This window comes from Sceloporus occidentalis, unplaced genomic scaffold, assembly GCF_023333645.1.
Source record: "Sceloporus occidentalis isolate IW3139 unplaced genomic scaffold, rSceOcc1.0.p SCAF_7, whole genome shotgun sequence".
Lineage (NCBI taxonomy): Eukaryota > Metazoa > Chordata > Lepidosauria > Squamata > Phrynosomatidae > Sceloporus > Sceloporus occidentalis.
The window spans coordinates 14,832,451-14,852,985 of NW_028316987.1; the positions used below are offsets into that span (position 1 = coordinate 14,832,451).

Genomic DNA, 20,535 nt, shown 5'->3' on the forward strand with positions numbered 1-20,535 from the left:
CTGTATTGCAGATAAGGCAAGCCTGATCTTTCCTGTCTATTGTTGTATCATTCAGAGATCCAGGGAATTCCAGGCCAACAAAGCTTCCTATAAAAATATAATCTATATGAGGTTTGAAATGTCAGTTTCTAGTCATTCAGCTGGCAAAATCTGAATTTTGTGCTACATCCCTTTGTCCATGACAGGACATTATCAGATGGTGGGAGGGACCGGGAGTAAAAGGCATACTTCTGGCAAAATAGAGCGATTGTGCTGAAGATTTTCAGACACATCTTGCTCATCCAGGACTTAATCCATGAAGATTCAGGAATGCTTGAGCAACAAACCATTCACAGGAAAGTCCCAGGAATGGTTTGTTGCTTGAGTATTCCTTGATCTTAATGGGTTAAGTCCTGGATAAGTGTGACGTCGTCAGAAAATCTTCAGCGCAATCGAGGACTTTGCCCAGAGTATGTCTTTTTCTTCTCCGATTTCCCCCCATCTGATAATCTCCATAGATCTCTTTCACACTACTCAGTCATAGCAGTTCGATAACACTTGAACTGCTATGGCAAAATCCTGTGGAATTGTGAATTTGCAGTTTAGGGAGGGATATTTCGAATTCTCACCCAAGGAGCCCTAGTGCCATAGCAAACTACAAATCTCAGGATTCTGTAGGATGCAGCTGTGGCAGTTCAAGTGGACTATAATGCTATAATTATGTAGTGTGAAACAGACTGTAAGCTTGGATCCTGGATTTCTAGCCTAGCAATTAATGCCTTTTGCTATAAGAAAGATTGTGTATTCATGCTGCTTAAGGAATTTAGTGGGTGATTTAGAACTCAGTGCCTCACAGGGGATCATTTAAAAAGAATCACCTACCGCAGACAGTAAAAAGCAAGAGGACGAAGAACAGGGTAGCTGTATTGATTCAAAAGCTATAGGGAAAAGTATTACAGTTTTTCCCTTCTGATGAAGAGCTGATCTACTGTACTTTGAAATGCAACAGTATTTTTGCAACCATTTGTGTGTGTTTTTCCCATTTTTCTTGTCTCCATGTCCTTCCCCACCTTATTTCTTTGGAACATATGGTAGGGAGTAACAGCCCCTGTGTCTCTTGGAGCGCTTTCCTCTCTCCTGTGTCTTTTGGAGCACTTATTTGGTGTGTCCTGCTTTGATTCCAAACCTAATTTCGTAGGTTAACCTGATCTTCTTATTTTCCTCTCATTCATACTCTTAATTTCCTTTCTCTTCCAGGCTGCCTAAAATTTAACTATATTCTTGCCAGTTGCAAGTTTGTCTTTTTGTTAAAGGAAAAGGCAGTAATGGCTATTGAAGTAGTGTATGTTAAGTATCAGAACCTGGAGAAGTTACTGTTGGACTCAGTGTTGCCAACAAGCCTTGAAGATATTCCCCAGAATGTTTTACCAAAATCTAAAATCCCCAGAATTTCCCAATATTTACTGGAATATTCAGTCAAAATCCCTGGAAAAAAATGAATTAATTTCCCTGGATTCCGGGGAATTGCCCAGAAATTGGCAACACTGGTAGGACTAAGGATTCAGAGAGCTGCAGTCCAAAAAATGATTTTTCCAAACTCTTTGAGGATGAGTTATTGCAAGCCAGATTACTGCAGTGCAAAAAGAGTTCCTGAAACTCAAGATGTGACTTGAAATTTCAGGTTTTGGCCTCTTCCTTGGGGTTTCCAAGGAAGGGGTTCTCCAGCCATGTTCTCCGTTCTAAAGCTAATATGTTATTTTCCCAGCATCCTCTCCCAGTCTCAATATTGTTCTCTTCCCATAGGAGAGACAGAAAGAAAAGCAAATGCTAATAAAGTTCAATTTTAAAAATACGACTTGAGAAAGAAGGAACATGTCCTCGACTGGAGAAGAGCTAGAAGGAATGAGTGGGGCACTGCAATATAATGTTGCAGTGCAGAAGACTTCTTATCAAGGCAGTAGGCACTGAAATGAGAATATATTGCATTTTCTGTCATTTGATTTTTCTTTTGCTTTCTTAATTTGGTTTCTTAGGAATTCATTAGTTGTGATAAAACATTTATGCAGTGGATTCTGCAAGTGGGCCCAGGGTGTGAAAATGTTGTTTTTTTTTTGTACTATAAATATCCATGGTGGCCATGGTGGCTAAGGGTTTCTGGAAGTTGTAAATTCCAGATCGGAATGAGTTCTAAATTTTCTTCAAACCAGGAAATTTTCATACACTGGCTTTCTAAATTTTAAAATGAAAAATCTGCAGTGGGATTAAATTTTAACCTGGCCTTTATTGAACTATTGCCATTGTTCAGCGCAGAAATAATAAAAGAACAAATGTCTCTGAACATGTACAGATTGCACTTTCTTTACTACAGAGATGATACATGTGCACCTGCTCATAGTGTGGAATCTAATGTTGTTGTAGTGTGTGTTCAAGTTGTTTTTGACTTATAATGACCCGAAGGTGAATCTATCACAGGGTTTTCTTGGCAAGGTTTCTTCAGAGGGGATTTGCCTTTACCTTCTTCTGAGGCTGAGAGAATGGGACTTGCCCAAGGTAACCCAGTGGGTTTCTGTGTCCAAGTGGGGACCTGAATCTAGTTCTCCAGAGGTCTAGTCCAGCACTCAAGCCACTATCCACACTGGCTGTCAGGAGACTGTATACACTATATCTCTCAAAAATTGTCTTATGCATGGTTCCCTTCCACTATCTGTGATTTGCAGACCAAGCCTCTAGTCCAAGTGCCAGTGCTGCACAAAGTGACATCAATAACTCTGGTTTTCTTGATACCTTCCATTGGACGGCCTAAGGAAATTTCCAACTACAGCTTTTGTTGTTGTTGTTGTTGTTGTTATATTTATGCCATACACTTGTCTCCTTCCTTCTTTCCTCTCTGTTAAATAACTCATAGGTCTTTGAGTGTTTTTATTCTTTTTTTGTTAAGTTGCCCATTGGTTTCCCCCACGGCTGCCTCCACCTGCACCCCAACTTCCTTTCAGAAAGATTCAAGGTTTCATGGACCACAAGCAGAGGCTGGAAAATTTATTTTGGAAGACCAGTTTTGGGACCACAATTCTGAGAGCTCCCCAGCCAGAATGGCCAGCACCTGTTCTGGCTTGAAGGAGGATTTCTGGAAATAGTTGGTTAAAAATTAACATTTCCAACCTTCACCTGGAGGAATTGTTTAGTAGTTTTGGGGCTCTGTCAGAATTTTAGGTGTCAGTAGGGTTGCAGTTGGAAATAGGAAAATGTAATCCCTGTTTCTGTGGGGAATGGAGATTCCCAGTACATCGACTGGAACTACTTCATGTTGTCTGTCAAATTTATAGATGCGCAATATTCAAACTTTACAAGATGTCACAAGGTTGAGATCTGTATAATACAGAACTTGTTTGGCCTGTTTAGAGAAGCCTGAATGCTGCTACTCCAGAGTTTTTGCCCAAGGAAGATGCACATCCATTTTTTGGTCAGTCTCTCTGGCCTGTGATCCTAACAGGATATTTTTCCTTTTATAAGAAGTCCTGTTTTCTTTTATAAGAAGGCCTATGCAGTGACTTGATGAAAAGATTTCTGTTGGACTAGACCAAGGGCATGTCTACGTGGGCCATTTAAACTAGTTTCCCCTTGTCCTCACATTGCCCAGTCTTTATGGTGCTGGGCCAAAGCCCTAATTTGATTGTAGACTTGTCTTCCTGAGGGAAGACCAGTTTTATATTGAATCTGGATCATCCTTCCCATAAATTAGTTTACAATAACACCAAAAGAAACCTTTTGCTGTGGATTTTCTAGAAATTCAAGAGCAACACTGGGCAGCTGTCCACACAGTGTCTTGGTGTGCCGCTGGCACAAGTCGTGCCCTCTGAGGGTACAATGAGACACCCAGCTATGTGATTGATGCTGGGCACCTCATTTTGAATCTCACACTCATGCCAGCAGTGGTGGCATTAAGCAACACAGTGGGACACGTGTAGACAGCTCCCTAGTGTCACTCCAGAGTGCCCAGTTAAAGCGGAATTTGGGGCAGCTTTGAGACCAGAATATTCCAGGAGAAGCCCAGAGGATTCTGGCTAGTGTAGACCCATTTTGTATTTTGTACCAACTGCAGTATCTGGACACTCTTCACTGATAGTCCCACTTAGAGTGCATTGTAGTAATCAAATTGTGATGTAACTAATTAATGGATGACTGTTGCTACATGAGAACAAACTAGGAAAGATTGTAGCTGCTGCACTAAATGGAGTTGTGCAAAAGTGCTCTTTACCACTACCACCACCTGAGATTCTAGGGGTTAAAGGGTTCTAATGTTAAAGGGTCACTGACCCTTAGAAGGCATTTCACTCATTCTAAAACAGGTTGAGTCCCTTTTCCTGATTCTAAACCAGCACCATTTAGGATGGCCATATGTCTACTTTTATATAGGAGAATCCAGATTCTGCAGGTATCCCATTTGAAAGGCTGTCTCACCAAAGCCTGTTTAAAAATAAATAACTAGCAAGAAGAGGTTATGGCCTTTGATGTTGCTTATCCACAGTTAGCAATGGTGTCACTATGGGGCTGCAGGGAGTGCGGACCACACTAGATGACCCCCTGGGGGGGTGACACCACGGCTCCTCAAACACCTACCTTTTGGCAGAAACGGACTGTGGCATTCATTTGCTTCCCTTTAAAATGCTTTAAAAGATGGTGGGAGTGGGGTGAAGCTCAGTGGGAGGAGAAATGAGAGGCCCCAGGATTTTTTTTAAATTCAAATTTCACATTTCAAAATTTTAATTTTTAACATTTTTAAAGAATTTGTGATTTTTTTTTTAAAAAAAATTCTTTTAATACTTTTTAAAAAACAACAGATTTTAACCAAATCTTCACTATGCATATGTAAATACATTTAGGTTATGCATACTATATTGTAATTTGAAGGTATAATTTTAATTCTGCTAGTTTGTGTCACAACTATTAGCATTACACTCCGTGGTATATGGGAATTATGATTTACGAGTAATATAAGTGCAAAAAAGCATTGCTAAGGATTCTGTGTGGAAGAGGTCAAAGGTAGGGATGACACCATGAGTTTCCACACTGAGTGACACCAACCTTAGGGATGCCACCAACAGTTAGCACCTGGGCAGTGGAGCCAGCATGCACACAAATCAGCAGATCACTGTTTTTTCCTTTCAGGTGAGATGCACTATAATTCTGTTTAAATTATTTAAAATCTTTTCTAAATTTGCATCTGTACATATAACAGTATATGAACATCAGCATCCTCTTTTGCCCTCTTTTTTATGTTTAAGTGGCCATACTAGCAGCATCTCTGTCTTGTCAGGGTATGGTTTCAGCTTGTTCCCCCCTCACCATTATCAAATAAGGTTGTTGAGTGTTTCCTTGGTGTTAGGTGACATAGAGCAGTAGAACTGAGTGTCATCAGCACATCGGTGACACCTAACTCCAAAGCTCTGAATGACCCTCCCCTAGTGGCTTCATGTAGGTATTGAGTAACATGGGAGACAGGATAGAGCCAGAGGTACACCATGTGCCAAAGACTGTGGTGTGAAAGAGTGATCTCCCACCCCCACCCCATACCACCTTCTGACCTGACAGGAAAAGCCAGAACCACAGCAGTACAGTGTCCCCATTGTCCAGTCTAGTCAGATAATCTAGAAGAATTGTGTTAGCGTCTAGGAATTTCCCCAACCTAATCAATCAAATGCAGTGGTCATCAACTAAATATTGTAGCAAAAAATAAAATAAAAATAATCCATAGTAAAACTACTTTCAAGCAAAAAAGTTCTTTCTTTTGTCTGCTGTGATGCAACTATAACTTCTCAAAGCTCTAGGTATGACCTTCCCTGCCATTATACAGAATGGGCTGACTGACTGAGGCAGCAGATTCCTGAGCTTGTAAGGGAGAGGAACCAACATCATCCCCCAAATTTCTCTTTCTGAGAGTACCACCTTACCCAGCCATTCCTGTGTCTTGGAGACTGAGCAGTGTGTGCCTTATATCCTTTAATCTATGCTGGTGCCCTGATGGACCACCAATATTGAGTTAGAGTCAATAAAAAGAAGAAGAAAGAATTAGGGCTTTACTGCGTGAACCATGTTCTCACAGTAATCAGCTTAGTAAAGATAAAAATGGGAACATACCACTTTCAAAGCAGCCATCACCACACAGCTTCTCAGTCATGCAACAGGGGCTGCCACCACCACTGTGCTCTCTTTCTGACTCTTTTTAACCCTACTTTGCTGCTTTATACCCTACTCAGCATGTCTTTTGGTTATTCCCCTACCCCACTCCATATTTTTCATGCCATTTCAGAGCTCTACTACTGTGAGTTACTGCATGTTACATTTTAAAAAAGAAGAAAAGAAATTATGGTGGTGGGGGGGGGCAGGGAATCAGCCTGTTTGGAAATATCACAAGGGGGGCCGGGGACCTGGGACCTGGGGAAAGAGGGAAATGACACCTTGTGATTGCCAATTGCACAACTGCACAACTGCCCAGCAGCAACATTTCACTCCTGGGAACTTGTGTGATTGAGAGGTTGTTGATGGGTTTCCCCTGTCAATGAAAAGGAATGGGTTGGGGAACAGAGCAGCTGTGGGTAAAGGGTACATCAGCTGTGGGTTAGAGTTATTTTTATGTCAGGGCCTACATGATTCGCAGTGGTTTTGGGGTTTGGAGTTTTTTCTTGCCTATATGTTTTAAGCGGAATCAAAACTGCATGTGCTTTCTTGCTCTCTTGCGTTGTTGAAACTAAGACACTACTTTTCTCTGGGACTTGCAAAACTGATTTTTTTTTTAGGACAAAAAGATTAAGCTTTTTTGAGGTTAACTTAAATGTAAGCCTCTCAAGGGACAACAGCCACTTCTGGTATAAACACACACAAATTAGAATTTGTTTTGCTCCAGTATCTATCATGCTGAGCCTGGCAGTCAGCTGACACAGGTGTGGATATGTATTTACAGATGTGGTTATGCCAACATTCCTGGGATGCGAAACATTCCTATGTTAGGAGTATGTTCCTTTCCTTGTTAAACAAAGTAGGCTGAAGGCCCAGCAATTGGGAACTTGAAGGCTTTGCCTGCTCAGTTTGTCCATAATCTGCACAAGGTCGTAGCTCTGATTATTTGCATGGGTTGCATTGAGAGATCACATGGAACCATGGGGCCAAAGATACCTTGTTGAGCTTCCTGCATTGATGTACTAATTGAACCGTGTTCCATTACAGGCTCCATAGTATTTTCTTCTCCCTTTCTAAAGTCATGGTGGCAGAGAATTGTATTCATTACGCATGGGGATGTTAAGGAAACACAGGAGATAAGATACAAACAGTGCTGCCCACGGTATCAATGGAAACACAGGACAAAATAATGAGAGGAATGTCTTGCTGAACCAGTCTTGAGCAGGAGAACTGGAGGAGTTATGTAAGAGCAGTCATGTTAAATACAGATCAGAGGGGCTCTCTTATGCAATATACCCAGCCAATTATATGACGTAGCCTTCAGATATGCAAAAAGCATGGTTCATTCAGATCCAGCTGTGCATGTGTCATTTTCCTCTTCATTTTTACAGAATTACTGTGGCCTGAATGGACTTGGTTATGTTTCTTGAAAGCTTGCTGCTGCCATTGCTCTGGTGCTGCCAAAGATAGAAGGTGTCTGAACTTTATTGGACCACTCACATGGAGGATGTTTTGGTGCATACCAGCCTAGTTTTAGACTCAGATCGAGGTGTCCTCCTTTCTAGCAGGGCTTTTCTTTTTGTGGCAGATAGATATCCAACAGGTATAGCATTCCATTTGACTACTACAGAGCCCAAGAGCTATTCAGAAAGTGTTTCATGGTGTGCTTATCCTCAAAATGCTCTTTCCCACAATCACTGGTGTGTGTGAACTCCCCATAGTTGATGAGGGAGATCTAGATCTGCTCAGATGTATTTTCATGGGTTTATTACTTAATATGTTAACTGAAAATAGATGATGATAAACCTTGGCACAAATTAAACCCTGGCTGACAAAGTTCTGCCTCTGAAGAGAAACAAATCTTGGCCTGGCCAAAAACTGCCCCAAACAGCCTAGACTAGTGGTTCTCAAACTTTTTATCCTTGTGACCCCCCCTCCCCACTTTACATGTACGTGGGGATGCTATACCTCTCCAATGGTATATGACTGACCAAAATATTTTGTTTGTTTAGTGTGTGTATTTTCATTTATAAATTCATGTGTATTTACATTTTAACATTTTACAAGGAAATAATCCAGATTAGAACAGTTTTATTTAAATAAATTCAATACTTAACATGTATAAATTTTACATGTACTGTCTTATACACATAAGTCAATTCTCACAGATACGTACACACTCAGTCATGCTTTCATTTTTTCTTTCACTCCCACACATACTCATTTACTCGCACATACTCAATCACACAGAAACATCCATTCTCGTGTATATGCAAGTACGTATAAAAGATGAAGAGTGTGACAGTGTGTGTGTTAGAGAGAGACAGAATTTGTGTGGGAGACTGTGTGTGAATGAATGTATCACAGAATCACAGAGCTGGAAGAGACCTCAAGGGCCATCCAGTGGAGAGTCAAAAAAAGAGCATTACCGCGTGTGTGAGAAAATTATTGTGTGAGAGAAACCCACTCACACACCAAGAGCTACTGAGGGTTTTTTGAGAGAATGTGTTTAGGCTGCAGCAATGTCTTGAGAATTGGGGCAGTGATGGGATTGGGGGGTAGGGGGAAGAAGTGGTGACTTGGGATGCTTCCCCCAGTGGCCACAATCCACTGAGCTTCCCTGCTCTCCTCCTCTGACAGGCAGAAGTGGCTGTTCCAAATCTTCCTCCCTTTCTCTTCACCTCCAGGACAGAAAAAGTTTGGGAGGAGGGTGTGTGTGTGTGTGGAGTAATCAGGGCCTCAAACAAGTCTCTCGCCTCCCTTGAGCAACGCTTGCATGTGCACCTGGGGATCCCACCCCACCATTTGAGAACCACTGCCCAAATCCCATTTCTGAGTTTCTAGTGAGATGGGTCTGAGATCTCACTAGAAATGAGTGAGTTCGTCTTCCACAGGATATGTGGATTCTGGAATCCTTGTTAGTATCATGGCCAGTTGTTAACTGCTATCCTTTTGTTAAGTTTAATCCTTTTTTTAAAGGGGGGGGGGGGGTATATTGTATATATTGTTGTATCATTTTAATGTTGTACACCACTTCGATTGTTTTAACAAAAAGTGGGATATAAATAAAAGTTTTATTTATTTATTTGATTTATCCTGTTGAATGAAAGGGCTAGTTTGCATCAGTGGCTTTGTTTTATTGTTTATGCTTTAGCCTGCCATTTTTAGATGGGGAAAAGATATGAAAGCTGAAAACAGACTGGGAGAGTTATTCCTCCCCCCCCCCCCCCGATGATAACTTGCTTTCACAATTCTCATAGCTATGTGAGTAGGGTTATGCTCCCCCCACTTTGTTTGCTTCTGCACTATGCTGTTGGATTCAACCATCCATGGCCTGAAAATATACTCCAAAAAAGAATTCCAAAAAGCAAACCTTGATTTTGCCATTTTATATAAGGACACCATTTTACTATGCTATTGAATATAATGGAACTTGAGCATCCACAGATTTTGGTATCCGTGGGAGGATGGTGGTGGCGGTCCTGGAACCAGACACCAGTGGATACCAAGGGCCCACTGTATAACCCTCAAGATTTCATTTCCCCCCCTGACTTCCCCTGGAGGAGTGTAACTCAGTCCGCAGGCCCCATATAGCCAATGATGGAGAATTTAATTGCTGGCTGGGATTGTCTGGGTAGAATCGGTTGTCTAAGAATCCAGTTCTACCATTGGGCACATATGATGGGACACTAGATCTCATCAGTGAAAGGATTTAAAGGTTTCTTTGCTATGTACCATCTGCTGCATCGTTTACTGCCCATAAACCTTATTTTACAGCAGTGACATGTGTTTGAACTGAATGAATACTTGAGGAGTCCCGGAACTATACCCAGTTCCTTAACAAAAGGGAGGTCCTGGAAGGAGTGTCAGGATGCAATGTAAAAATCAATAAATCTAATGCAAATGGCACTGCTGATGCTATTTTACCATATTTGTATTCTGTCAAGCTATCTAGTTTTTGGTCTCCAGTTAGCAGATATGCTGTGCTCTTGGTTTGGTTCCAGGTCCCCCATGGATACCAAAGTCTGTGGATGCTCAAGTCACATTAAATAAAATGACATAGTAAAATGATGTCCCTTATATAAAATAGCAAAATCAAGGTTTGCTGTTTGGAATTTATATTTTTTTCCAATATATTCAGGGCATGAATGCTTGAATCCATGGATAAAGAATCCGTAGATATGAAGGGCCAACTGTAATTACAGTTGGACAAAGTATGCAGCCACAGTTCAACTAAGTGTTGAAATAGTAAAGCTTGCAAACCATTTGTTTTGTCAAGTTGATCTGTGCTTTTGTGTCTGTGCAGCCACAGCCAGATGCCCACTCCTGCGCTGCTAACTGGGTGTTATAGCTGGGAGATGGGGAGAGGTTCTGTGGGTGGGGGAGACAGATTTCATCTCAATCTTTGGACAGTTGTATGCACTCTGCTCAAAGCTCAATGTCTTGTGGGGATTTGTGGATATAATCTATGCTATAAATCTAGATTGAGGTCTGATAGCCACACTCTGACTTTTGCAAGCAAAAGTACCAGTTCCGATTTTGAGCAAAGAATTTGGTGGAAAGATTCAGAAAGAACCAAAGCACCTGGATACATCCAATATACAATTGTGAAAAACAGCAGCGTATTTGAAAAACTTCAGTTGTGATTATTCTGGAGTAACAACAGAGGGAAGTGCTGGTCTGAAATCTAGCTTATTCCCAACAAACATCTCTTGGGTGGGCCGTGTACAATACTGTATATTTGAAGTACATTGGTGTATGGTGGAGTCTCACTGGTACAAATGGTATCTAGACAACTGATTAGCTCACTAGGGACTTTGTTACATAAATTGTAACGGGTTCCAAGAGGGTACACACAAATTGTATTTCAAAGGTGAAATTAATTTAGCTCAACAAGAAGCAATGAGAGGCTTCAATAACGGAAAACTGAGATATTAAGCAGGTTCCACATTAGTTTAGTTCAATGGTCCCCAAATGTTTTTTGGCTACCAACACCTTTTCTTTTGGGTGACAACCCTAGTGCTTCCTATGTGTATTTCTTGATATTATGTCTATTATTCTACTATAAATTCAAATCAACCAATCCTGGTTGCTGCTCCCTTTGCTACTCAGCCACCCTGGGAGCAGATACTGAACAGCTGGCTGAGGAGCGACTGAGAAGCATCATTGTGGACAAGAGACCTCTTGCTTGCTGCTCAGCCAACTGCTCAGTTGCTCTTCCCAAGGTGACCAGGTGCAAAGGGAGAAGCTTCTCCCCAATGAGAAGGGACTAGAGGACACATGCTCTGGACTGGAGACTGACATGGACAGGGAAAAGGAGAAATTTTAAGTACAGGAGCCAGTCCAAGGTGCAGGACTCTTTCCAAGAATTGACCCCAGATATTCATCCCCCTCCTTCCCTAGAGATGCACTTCCCCACACTGGCTTCAAGTGTTTGCCTCCCCAAAACTTTGTTTCTTCTTCGACCTCTTCTTTCTGCCTGTCCAACAAAACAAAGCAAGAGAGGCAGCACAGCTTCAGCCAGCCAGCCAGCCAGCCAGCCAAATCCTACCAAATCTAAACAAAGCTTAAGTAGGGCCAGAAATCTGAAAACTCTTTTTGCTGCCACCTCTCCCCTGTTGCCATGTGCTCAAACTCCTTGCACCATAATGGTGCCACTCCGAATCACAAAAACAGCACCCCGCACCCAACTCACGAGAGTTTCCCAACTGTCACTACTAGCGAAAGAGTCTGTTAAAAGAATGAGCTTGTGCTGAGGGGTGAAGAGTGGGAGACACCACTACACAAACAGATCACTGAGGTTGTCCAGTGGTTTTAAGGGACCCTGAAAAGAAGTATAGTGGGGTGAAGGAGGGGGAGGGAAAGAGAAATAGTTATAATGACATCTCCTCTCTATCTGTCACCACATCAAATGGGATAATAGGCTACGTGGTTCATTATTTTGGTCGAAGCCTAAAAACGAACCTTGGACCTATGCAGAACTTAGAGGAAAGGACGAGGGAAGTTTGGCACAGGGAGAAAAAGAAAATTATTTGGCCATATGAAATGGGTTAATGGGCTCCATGCTTCATTATTTTGGTCTTTGGCCTGTCTGCCACCTATAAGCCTGAGAACAAACCTGGGACCTACACAGAACTTAGAGGAAAGGATGGGGGAAGTTTGGTGCAGAGAGAAAAAGAAAACTCTTTGGCCAGAAGTGATGAGGTTAGGTGCCCTTTTCCAGTGCACTGGTTTTGGAGGTGGGACTGCAAGCCCATTATGATAGCACCCCAACCTGATTAGGAGGAACATGCAGATCATGAAAAACTGCTGGTTTGCTGTCATTCTTGTATATAGTTATTGGAGTGGATTAGTGACATTCATTGCTTTTACATAAGCTGTGACAGTGTACAGTCATATACACACATGTATTGTGATTTATCATGGGAGTAAATTTAATTGAATTTACCAGGGCTTGCTTTTGAATGCGCATGCATAAGACTTTATGGTTAGTCTGGAATCACAATCTAGTGCATTACATATTTGCTTCTATTAATCAGAAGCTTTCTGTACCTGGTATCTGCTTCTAAACACTTCTTATTCAGTGTGGCTATAGGCTAGCCTTACTGGGGAAAAAATGACTTCATTAACAAGTTCCTGTTGCCTGTGGGTTCTCATTAATTTTCTTGCAAAACACAATTTTGGTACTTTAGAACTAAGTCAGAGCTTTGAAAAATTACCTTTTAACTACAATTCCCACAGTACTTCATCCCTCCTGGCCAATGGAAATGGAGTAGGGACCTTTCTCTAGTGGCACCATGCTTATGAATACCAGCTGCACAATAGCCATTTAGTATCACCTCTGTGATCCATTGGGTTCCAAGTCAAAATAATTCTAATTTCCTGTTTATTCATTTGTTTTACTGTTGGTTTTTCTGCTGTTGTGGTTTTTAGTGTTGGCTATCATATTGTTAATTTAGATTTTTGTTGCATATTATTTTGTAAACTATCTTTGAGGGCCGAAAAATGGAAAGGGAGATCTAAATACTGTATACTGTATCTAAATATCCTGACATGAATGTCTAGTTGTAACCAACTGTAGGAGGTGGTGCTCATCTCCATTACTAAGCTGAAGAGCCAATGTGATCTGAGGACTGCTCTGGTGGCCATGTGGCCAGCATGACTGCACCAAACACTATTACCTGCCCACTGGAAAGCGGTACCTATTTATCTACTTGCATTTGCATGCTTTCGAACAGCTAGGTTGGAAGAAGCTTGGATTAGTGACAGGAGCTCACCCCAACCTTCCTATCTTCCAATAATCAGGATTGGCATCTTAACCACTAAGCCCCTGCATCCCTAAATAGATAATAACTCAAATATAAAAAATGGCTTGCTGGGCTGTAGGAAAAAGTATATGATACTGATAAACTCATTGATCCTTCACCCACAATTTTAGATGAAATAATCATAGTTCCTATGGAAGTGGAGTGCTAATTCACTTTGTGTAGTGTCTTACTAAGAAACTCTTGTGAAGTTAACATGTGATGAATCATATACCTCTTTTCAAACCTCAAATACGGGAAGAGTTGAAGTGGTGGTTGGAAACATAATTCTGTAGCAGCACTAAACCTTTCTGTCAAATCCATGGCCGACCCCTTAGCTCCTCAAGCACATCCTTCTGACCTTTTAAAACCCAGCTGGCTGTAAACAAAAATGATCAACACACAGATGGTGGCGACCGTGGGGCAGATGGATAAACGGGAAGCGAAGAAAGTGAAAAGACAAACTGAGCCAAAACTAAAAACTATTGCAAAGTTCTCTGGATAATGATTCTGGCCAATTTTTCTTTTTTCTTCTTCTTCTTTGAAACAATAACGATGATGTGGTTGTTCCTTGTTAAAATATCAGCTAATTTCTCTAGCCAATGGACAAAGGAAAATAGAGGCAAAAGGGGAGTATTGGCTGTTCTTTTTCAAAGCAGCTGGAGAAACAATAACGCTGCGGGTGTTGCAGTGGTTTTGATGGTTACACAACTGTGATTCTGTGCATGTGGAGTTGTGAGGAATTGTAAACAGGAAACTGGGTTGATTTTTTTTTTTTTGCACCAACATGATTGCCCATCATTTTACCTCCACCCCATCGCATTCCAGCACCCCATGGTTTTACTTGACCTCTGGAAAGTTTGAGCCACTCCTGCCTTCCCATCTTGGCTTGCTTTTTTTTATTTCCCTGGAACGTATAAAACTTCCACACACCAGAGAGAGGCCTCCTGGGTTGAGAGGTATTTTGTCTCCCCACCCTCTACCACCAAATAGAAGGGAGTGAGTGCAGAAAACAATTTCAGTTTTAGGCCTCCAGTGACTCACCCCCCTTCCTGATTTAGTTGGAAAACTCTGCATACAACAGTTACACAAAAGGGTTTGGTATAATGAGCTGGAGGAAATGTGCCAGCTACTATGCTGCGCTTGGGTTTATTATTATCAGTATTATAGTTGACAATATTTTGGTCTTTTCTTTATTTGGGTTGTGGCATCAAGAAACAGAAATATAGGCATTAGCCATTGGCTCATCTCCTGTAAGCCTTTTCTTCTTGATTCCTCTTGTTTCTAGTATATGGTCACTGTTTCTTCAATGCTGAGGGAGAGCAACTACGATTATGCGGAAACAGACCCTGTTATTCCTTAGAGCAGAGAGCTGCTAGCCCCAGCATTCCTTACACTTGGCAATGGTAACTGGAGCTTCTGGGAGTTGCAGTCTGACAACATCTGGAGGGCCACATGATTCCAAGTCAGGACTATTCTAAGCAATAACAGTAGCATATACATTTCTGTACCGCTTATCAGTGAACTCAGCACTCTCTAACCGGTTTACAATCTGTAACCTAATTGTCCCCAACAAGCTAGATAATCATTTTATTGACCTATGAAAGGATGGAAGGTTGAGTGCACCTTGGAGCACCTCAGATCAAACTCACACCTTGTGGCTGCAGTACTACCATTTAACCACTGTGCTTCCAGGGCCCTGAGATTTCATGGCCAAAACCTGTCACAGGTGGACAAGCCCTGGTAATACTATGAGCATGATGTCGCAGGAGCACACCTTGCTGATGTCATCAAGCTGGACATCTTTAGCATCAACAACAATTGCAGAGAATAGGCTATTTCTAAAAGGCACCATTTGTAACAAATGAAGGGTAGAAAATGTAGAGCCAGTATAGTGTAGTGGTTTGAACATTACAGACCAGGGTTCACATCCTGACTTGGACATGGAAACCCACTGGTCGTCCTTTGGCAAGTCACACACTTCCAGCCTCAGGCAAAGCAAACCCCCTCTGAATACATCTTGCCAAGACAAACCCTGTGATAGCTTCACCTTAGTGTTGCCATAAGTTGGAAATGATTTGAAGGCACACAACAACAAATGAGTAAACACACAGATTTTAAGGCAGCGTTCTTGCCCAGGGATTCTTCCCCCTTACTCAGAGAGCTGGAGATGAGGATCCATGTCATGGGACTCGGTCCAGGCCTGTAGATTTTGTAACTCTATCTCTAAACTGCAGAAATGTTCACCATTATGAGAAGTGGTAAGGTGTGCAGAGGGAATACAGACTCTTTCATTTATTGCATTCCTATTTCTCTTTTCTCTCCAGGTTACCCCTTCAATTCTTTCTGAATCTCTGATGTGTATGTTGTGGAGGGGGTGAACCAATCAACAGTGAGGCAGACAGCTCAGGTGTCAAATATTGTGGAGCAGGGAGAGGCACTGAAGTTAAAAAGGAAGAAGAGAGTTTTCTGTGACCTGATCTTCACTATGCAAATTTGTCTGGTGCTGGGGATGATTATGTCCCATTTCCAATGTTGGACTAAGATTAATGGTTCAGTCAGCTTCTGTGTATGGAACGAGCAGGGTCAAGGAGCACCATAATTTGTACACAGCGAGAGATCTTGCACTGCTGTTGGTATTTCTGTACATGACAGTGATCATTTTCAGGAGTTGTTTCTAGGGCGGCTGCTTGCTTGAAATGCAGGGTGAAGGGAGTAGGAAAAAAGTCAATTCACCCTCTCTTGCCTCTCCAGGACAGATGGCCACAGGGCACCTCCGAAGGAACATCCTCTGTCCTTTAGCAATGCAAAAAACACTCTCTCTCCTGTGCTGCCTTTTATATGTATAAATACAATCCACAAATTCCAGGCCTTAAAGCAAATAAGCTTCCTTATTTGCACAACTGTTATTTTGGTCTAAAATAACAGATATAATATATTCTGAGAAACACCCAATCATACCCTTCAATTGTCCCAATTTGGCAGAGACAGCCCTGATCAATCATCCATCATCTCATTTTTCAGTTGTGTTTCAAATGTCCCTATTTCTCTCTCCTCCTCATACTTTACCTCTTTGTCCTCAACTTATTTCACTTGCTGCAAACTAAGTTCAAAATGCAAAAGTAGTTTGCACTCCGTTAACTCAGTAAGAGGGAGAGAAGAGGAGGACAAATTTTGTCCTTCTCATTAGGATCATCCAAAATCAAACTGCTGCAGCCTCTCTTAGCATTTATACTGTAATAACTTTTGCCATCTTGATCACACTCTGATGTTGCTTGGCCACATGTGTCACAGTTTTCATCTGTGAAATGTTGGAGGCTATGCTCAATCTGATTGTTCATTGGTGCAGGGTGTGCACTCGGGCCCTCTCAGCATATGTATGAGGGGCCCTCTCAGGAAACTGGCAATTGTAGGGAATTTATATGCTGCTTCAGCCTCTGGTGTCTACTGGACTGACAGCACCACTGATTACTGTCTTATTTTTTCTTCTTAAGACAGGCTGTTGTATAACACTGACACTCAATCACTGCCCAGAAAATCAAGTTACAGTATGTTTCCAAAAATGGCTGAAGCCATAGAGAGAAGCAACAGGATAAATATAACCACAGTTTCTGAAAGAACACAACATTGAGGGAGCTCCTCGAGGGAGGTATTGAACATCAGCACTGTACATGTTTTGCAAATGTACCAGTCATTACATAGCTTGCATACATATGTGCATACACACATACATACAAAAAGTGGCACTGTTCATGAAGCAAAAGGAATATTAGGAGGCCTGAGTACTTTAGAAGCCCACCTATCTATCCTTAAAAAACCATCAAGCATGCTTGAGACACACACACACACACACACACACACACACACACACACAGAGAGTGAATCCTTGGTATCCGCTTGGGCTTGGTTCCAGGACCCCCCGTGGATACCAAAATACATGGAAGCTCAAATCCCATTAAATACAATGATATAGTAAAATGGTGTCCCCTATATAAAATGGCAAAATTAAGGTTTGCTTTTTGGAATTTATGTTTTTTGGAATATTTTGAAGGGAAATACCACGTATAGTGGAGCCTCATTGAAAACAATGGGGTTCGTGCCTGTGGCATGTGCACCATTGGCGCTTCTGCCATACAGCTTTCAGCATAAGCTGAAAGCCGCGTATGGCACACTCGCATATGATGTGGGCATACCACATATATAAATAGAGAGAGAGAGAGCACACTACAGTATATAGTGCTTCATAAATGAAAGAACAACAAAACAGTTCCTTGCCCTCAGATTTACAATTTAATTAAGACATGGCACAAAAAGAAAAGGGGATGGCAGGGTGGGAGGAGGTTAAGTCCAGCAGATGCTGCCTCTTTTTCTCTCCCTCTGAGGCCACAGCAGTGGCAGTTGGGATGACGGGATGGCCTTTTTGCTTCTGGGTTTAGACATGATGGCTAGAGGGACACCATAAAATGGAAATAAAATTTGGAGTGTTTATTTTTTTAAGTATCTAGGCAGAGTGCCTTTTTCTGTGGCAACATACCTTAGAAAAAGAAAACTTCCTCCATTTCTTGATTTCAAGACCTAAGAAGCAGAATTCTGGAGAAAAATGCTAGCCCCTCCCTGTGCTGTAGATGTACTGTATAATAATATAGGGCAAGCTTTCTTTTATTTTCTGCCAGCAAAACATTTAAACTATGCAAGGAGTGGATTGAGTTGGGATTTGGAAGGGAAGGGCAACTACTAAGAAAGAAATATAAAGCAAACCTCAACACATTTGTCTAGAGAGCCACTAAACCCACTGCAAACAGCAGCCATTGATGCAGTCTGTTTAATCCCTGTCATTTAGGATTAAGTGCTGAATGCAGCTCCTGGCTTCCTGACCCTGTGTGGATATTATAGTTTAGCAGTCTGGGATTAATTGAGGATTTTATTCTTCATTTTGTCCTCTCAAGCAGTACATTTGAGTACCTGTCTGTAGTGATCCAGTCATATGTGTTACAAAAGAAACTGCCAGTGTTTTCCCCATATATCTTGCATCCTCCCCTGACCTAAGTCTTCTCCCTTTGGTCTTTCTCACACAAAGCTAAACAACAAAATTTTAACAGGATTAAAGCATCTTTGGCTGGTATTTGTTACATGACATCATGCCCATCCTGCTGTTGCCTTTGTTACTGTAGTGCACATTTTCACTGACAGGCAAACCCCATCAATAGGCTCTCAGTCTCATCGCTATTCCTTCATGCAATAGGTTCCTTCCATTTTAGTTCTGCATTCCAGTCAAGTGGTATGAGTGGGCATGATTTTGCTTGTCTTCCCATCTCCTTCTGCCCTCTTGTAGCAATTACAGCCACCAACAACTTCCCAAAGCCAACTGCTGTGTGCACATTCACATAGCATCTGGCTTTAGAAGGCAGTTGGGCAGCCGCAATTATGTGGGGCTCTTGTGTGAATGTGCACACAGCAACCCCATGCTTTGGGAGGTGACTGGAGCAGCGATAGGAATGGCCAACAGCTTCCCAAAGCTATCTGCTGTGTGCACATTCATGCAGCAGCTGGTTATGGGAGGTGGTTGTCACTGTAATTGCTTGTGCGGAGTGCTGCATGAATGTGCGCACATCAGCCCTGCACTTCAGGAAGGAGAAGGAGTGATTGTGGCTGCCAACTGCCTTTCATAGCCAGCTGCTGTGTGCACATTCATATAGCAGCCAGTTTCAGTAGGCAGTTGGCATCTATGATCGCTTGTTCCCACCCATCCTCTTGGAAGGCGATGTGGAAAACAGATCACACCACCATGGATTGCTGCAGTTCAGTCATGGAGAAAAGTGTGATAAGAAATGATACCAAACAGATATGCTTCCATTCTAAAATGTGTGTGGTTGTGGTGGGACAGCAGGCTGATGTGATAAAGTCCTTCCTTCCTTTCTTTTTTGCTCCCAGAAAAAAAAGTTGAATCAAATCAGAGTGCAAATATATTAGTGGAGAATCAAAACAAAAACTCCCACAGTGACATTATACCAGTTCTCCAGTATCTACACTATTTCTTATCATACTCTGGGATAGCCTTACTAATCCCTTGAATGACTTTTGTATCAAACTCTATTGAGGAGTGATCCCCCCCCCCCAAATGTGCATGTTTTTATTTGATATTATTGGACTACTGCTCCCAGGGTTCATCATCATTGCTCATACTGCCCAAGACTTGTGGGAACTGCAGACCACCTGCACCTGGAAAGCTACCTGTTTTCAAGGTTGTTCTCAGGCAGCAGATTTTAGGTGTCATGAAAGAACAGCAAGCTGCTAGCTATTTAACACATTGCTGTACTTATACTGCTAGAGAGGGAATAAGTACTTGTGGCAATTTCTGCCTGATGTGAGAAAAGAACTTAGCTGGTTTGCTGTATTTATGTGCCTTGATTTGGACATGAAGATTTATGCATGTGCATGCAATTGACCGCTCTGCCTCAGACAGCAAAATGCCTTGGGCCAATACTACACATCTTGCTACCATTCTACTTGCTAGACAAAGCCAAACACCAGCTATGCATAAGTAGCCCACCAAGGTGTCAGTAGACTTAGGTTTGTGGTTTGAAATTGCCAAAGTGTTTGAATGCATAGATCCAGGAAACAGGGACAGCAGCCTCATTCTCTGTGTCATTCAGGTAGCATTCTAGAAGAGGGTGGTTTCACTCTGATCTTGGCTGTGCACTGCAACAGCATTGCCTTTACAGTGACCAGAGAAAGGCAGGCCTCTTTATCTTGAGCCGAGCTGGACCAGTGAGCTGAGAAATCAAGAAGAGGCTGGCTGGGCCAACTTAACCTTTGGCTCTAAGCAAATTGTGTGTCTCGAGTCACTCCTACACACCCACAACTGGGGTATGTGATGTTTCACTGGTTTCTGGAAGGGATTCTGGAAATTGTAGTCTGACACAAGTATTTTTCAAAGGTCTTTCCCTATTTGATTGATCTAGACCTTGACCAGTACCTTGTCTTTCACATTGTCTTCCTCTCACTTTTATATCCTTGTCCAAATCTTTGGGGGGAAATGTTTTTTAAAACTACAGCTACCAGAATTACAGTGGACCTA

At 42.0% G+C, this 20,535-nt stretch overlaps 1 protein-coding gene across 2 annotated transcripts in view; it reads left to right on the forward strand.

Moving 5' to 3' along the window:
• LOC149309244 (1-phosphatidylinositol 4,5-bisphosphate phosphodiesterase delta-3-like) overlaps positions 1–20,535 on the forward strand; it is a 63,963-nt gene that overhangs the window by 10,423 nt on the left and 33,005 nt on the right. The gene's annotated exons all lie outside the window — the stretch shown is intronic.